Source organism: Triticum dicoccoides, chromosome 7A (genome assembly GCF_002162155.2).
Source record: "Triticum dicoccoides isolate Atlit2015 ecotype Zavitan chromosome 7A, WEW_v2.0, whole genome shotgun sequence".
NCBI lineage: Eukaryota > Viridiplantae > Streptophyta > Magnoliopsida > Poales > Poaceae > Triticum > Triticum dicoccoides.
In genome coordinates this window covers 31,046,109-31,051,264 of record NC_041392.1, presented here as the reverse complement: position 1 = coordinate 31,051,264, position 5,156 = coordinate 31,046,109, and positions in this window count along the sequence as shown.

Below are 5,156 nucleotides of genomic sequence, written 5' to 3'. Positions count from 1 at the left end.
AAGATATGTTTTTTTTTAGGGAGATGACAAGAGATGCTTAGTTGCAGGCTTGCCGCACGCAGCCACGACTTGGAGATGGACTACGCACGCACACAAGTTACTAAAAAAAAAAGAGACTACGCACGCACATATCGCTAGATGCTAACCTCTTCCTTTCCGCTTTCCAAGCCGCTTCTGTGATCGTAACCGAAGCCTGCAAGCGCTGGCTGCTTATCGCTTATCGGATCTCTCCATCAGGGCATGTACAATGGTTGATAAAATAGTCTTATCTTAAGTCTTGCATGTAATTTAGAGATGACAAAAAAATATGTCTACAATGGGTTATATCTTAGCCTTATTTTCAATAACTAGCAATTCCTTAAAGCATAGTGAAACAAATTGTGCTAAGAGATCATCTCTTGTCTTATCTTAAAAAAGAGAAGACAAGCCTTTTTTTTTACGAATTCTCTCTCTTCCACCTCATCATTTATCCTATGTGGCACTCCTAAAATAACACCATTGTACATGCCCTCACGCGTCCATCAAGAAGGGGCGAAGGGAAGATGATGCCAGGACAGAGGTAGGCGCCCGATCCACGGATACGTTGCTGCCTTGCCGGCAGACCGGATGCAGAGATGAGCTGCAAGCCTAGGGCAGTGCCAGAAGGAGAAAACTGGCACTGAATCGACAAGGTTGCAACATCTATCGCCGCCGGCGATGTGATGCTGCGCGCCTGCGCCCCATGACTCCGTGACGATGGAACGACACAAGAATATTGTGCAGTTAGTCTACTTCCCTGATGGCCTGAGATCTCTATATTGTTAAAGTTTTTTCTAGAATTCATACTAAAAAGTTTCTCCGATTAGATGCAATTAGCTTATCTGCGTAGATTTGTTTTATCATCACTAGGTCTGATGCACTGGTGATATACTTTTGACTAAATGAATTGTAAATTGTGTATATATAGTCATGAATAGGAAACTAATTTATCCATTCTACGGAGTTACTGGTTTTGACAACCTGAATCTGGTTGTATCTTGTATGATAGTATGTTTCTAGCGCAATCAACCAAAAGCTAATAAAAATATAGCACCGACAGCTAATAAAAATATAGCACCGATTCTAGTCCATCGAATGAGCACACTTAATCTAGCTGACGGTAAAGCAAAGGAGTAAACTGTTAGAGATGCAAGCCTAAGGCTTAGGTATCCGTATTTTTTGCTTGTTGTCTTTTGGCCCTCTTATGTGTAAATTCTGGCTCCGTCCCTGTCCGTTTGTGAGAGGCGAGGGTTTCTCTATTGCCAATCGGGAAAGGGATTTTTTTTCTTGATGAACGAGCGACAGATAGAAGCGTCAACGTGTTCTGATCGATCGATTTTCTGGATGCACGATTGATTTTCTATTCTGATCGATCCATTTGAGTTGGGCTAATGGACTGAAGCCTTTTTACATCTACGTAAAGCCTGGGGCTAATCTTCTCTGTATCCCAAATTCTCAAATATTCGCTACCATACGTATAGGTGCTAGTTGGGCCACGTCTGGGGCTACAGCCTCAGTTGCCCCAGGCCCAATTTCGCCCCTGTATTTATCAGTACATGCATATCCATACGTGAATCAATCGATTGTTATTCAACTAACTAGCAGAGTGGCCCTCGCAAATACGAGGGTATCATCTTTATATATTCATGTTATATCAGTGATAGCTATAATAAAAAATCATGCAAAAAATATATTAGATGAATCCATATAATTAAGTTTAGATTGCAAGATAGCACGTTATCTTTGTAGTATGATACAACTATGCACGATGATCAACATTGATTGTTAGTCATTAATATTATATTTATTCTTTCGAAAAGGGGATCTCTCCGGTCTCTGCATTAGAGCGATGCATACGGCCATCTTATTAAACCAAATAAATAAGTTCCAACAAGGTCTCAATGTCTCCAACTGGAAAAAGTGAAAAAAAAAACTCACACAGAGCCAAAATGGGCTAGAAACATAAACTAGCCAAATAAAGGACGCCACAACCGGCTGGCTAAAGAGAGATAGGTAAACTAATTGCCTATCCTATTACATGACCACCATCCAAACTGGTTGAAGATATCCCGAGGTACCATCTCCGAGCAGATAGATCCAGTAACCAAACGCTCCCTGACCTCCGTCGGAGTGAGTAGCGACCACGAACGGATCAACGCCGTGGCTCTGAAAATAACCTGCAAAAAATGAATGTGTGCTGTCCTGTTAAAAACCAAATCATTTCTGCAATTCCAGAGCGCCCACACCAAGGCGCAGACTCCAACACGAATATGTCGCGCTAACTCGGTCTCTACCCCATTAAGCCACGTTCCAAATAACGTGTTGACTGAACTCGGTGGAGTAATATTGAAAGCAATATGGACCATCCTCCATGAAACTTTAGCTAGCGGGCAATCAAGAAAAAAGGTGTTTGATCGTCTCATCCCGATCACAGAAACTACACCTAGTAGGTCATGTCCAATTACGCTTTGTCAAGCTATCCTTAGTTAAAATAACTTGTTTATGGAGAAACCACATAAACAATTTGATTTTCAAAGGGACTTTGACAGCCCAAACATGTTTGGAACTAGGGATCGAGCTTGAATTGATAACATCAACATATATTGATTTAACTGTAAATACTCCCGACCTAGTAAGCTTCCAGCGTAATTCATCGGATTGTTGGGAAAGCTGAACGTCCATCAGTCTACTTACTAGATGTAACCATTCTTCCCAACGATTACCCACTAACGCCCTTCTGAACTGAATATTAAGGGGGACTGATCGTAATACCGTTGCAACAAAAACCTCACGTCGTTGAACAATACGATACAAAGACGGGTATTGGATGGCTAAGGGTGCCTCTCCGAGCCAAGTATCCTCCCAGAATCGCGTGCTGGCACCGTCACCAACAATAAACTTTGTCCTATTAAACAAGGAAAGCTTTACTTTCATAAGCCCTTTCCAAAAGGGTGAATCAGTCGGTCTTACTGTCACCTAAGACAAAGTTTTAAGGGCCAAATGCACCAATATTGATACGTTGCAGTCAAATGAGCCACTTGGGCCAACATGGATAATGTTTTTTACTAGCAAGGATCACATAAGCCATTATATAGTGTTGGTACCCTAGCTAATAACAACATATATCAACATTGGTCCTAGTTGCAGCTTCACAGGACCACTTATGCACGTGCCGATACCATCTTGACCAACACGCAACAACATTGGTATCATTAGATTGATACATGCCATAAGGGGTCCAAATCATTCACCAATTCTTGTAGTCACATCCCACTCCAAGATGCGACAATGGACCGACATGTATCAATCTTGATCTGTTTGCACAAATAATTGGTATAAGGGTCAGATGCACCAATAGATGTCACAATGCACTGAAACATGTCACTTGGGCCAACACGCACCATGCCCACAAACAAGGAACAAATAAGCCTATAGGATCCACATGCACCGATAAACTACGTCTCGACATGCAACAACTTTTCGTAGTCACATTGCACGCACAGTGCATACCAAGACACGCCAACGACCCGTCATGTAGCAATCTTCATGTGATTTCACTAATCATGGTCTCTTTGGACTCACATATGCCATAAGGGCCAAATGCACCAATATTGACACGTTGCAGTCAAATGTGCCAGTTGGGCCAACATGGATAATGGTTTTTTTACTAGCAAGGATCACATAAGCCATTATATAGTGTTGGTACCCTAGCTAATAACAACATATATCAACATTGGTCCTAGTTGCAGCTTCACAGGACCACTAATGCCACACATGGAGCACAACCTCTGTGCATGATTTTTTTCGTGTGTCTGTGTCTGGATAAATGTCTTAATGAGAGGCAAATTGGTTCGGCCGAACACACTGCATCAGCCGAACTAGCTAGACCCTTTACCTCACACCCGCATGGCGCTGGTTCGAATCCCCCTGAGGCAGTTGGAAATGCCAATTTTGTTTTCTATGGGTACCGACACATGGGGTCCCCTTGTAATCCACACAAACGCGCCACCACATGTACCACATTTGGCTAAGTGCATCTAGTACTCCACATCATTTTCAACTTCTTCGTCCCCTTCTCGACAAGCGCCGCCGCCGCCAGCTCCCGACGCCGCCTCTCTTCGCCGCTGGATCTGCGCGGCCGCCGCGAACTCCGGCAAGTAGGTGAGATCTCCCCTCATCCCCCTAGTGAATCTTCTTCCCTTCCCAAACCGCATGCATCTCCCTCCAGGCGTGGATCTGATCCAGAAATTTTATTTGATACATGCGGTAGATGATTTGTTGATGGATATGATGGTTCTTTGATATATTGATGGATGTCGTAGTGTAGGATCTGAACCGTACCAAGGAAAAGAGAGGCCCTGTGCAAATCAAAATGAGGCCCTATGTGTGAAAAAATAAATCAAAATAATTCATCCGTTCTTCACTATAGTATGTAGTACTGACATTGGATTGGATCTGATTGGGATTTATTAGGTAGATGATACTGGCATTGCCATTGTCATTGCCATTGCTTTTTTATGTAGATGATAGTAAACAGATTTAATTGGCATTGCATTTTAGGTTATCACTATGATTTATTATATGTATGATCTTTGTATTGTACTATGGTAGCGTACAATTCAACTTAGAGGTCAACATGTTTTGTGTGGAATGGAGGAAGCACCGTGTCGACGGTGCAAGTCACGGTGTCGGACCAGCCTTTGTACTGCCACGCTGTTCGACATCTACTTCCAGCCTACCTTTGTTTTTACAGCGGTAACAACTTATATGAACCTTCTGACAGTTCATTAATTTTGTTTTTTATTGCTATTTGCACTTATGCATTGTGTTTGTTATTTGTTTTTATCTTGCACAAATCGTCCCATGCAATGTGAGATTAGCATTCAATGAGCTCGTCGGAGACACCGTGACCTTCGACGCTCTTGGGGGGCCGTACACTATGCTGGTCGATAAGGGGTGAACAATAACCCAGATTGGAGGAGATGAATGTGATCGTTTCATCGCCCGCTTGCGTCTTAGTGGGGGTGAATTAATTAGCTTCTCCTTCAGAGGAGGAAGGCCCAGGATTTTTATTATCTATCTGAATTTGATTTCCGATAGTGAGGATGATGTTCATGAGGAGGACGATGGTGAGGATT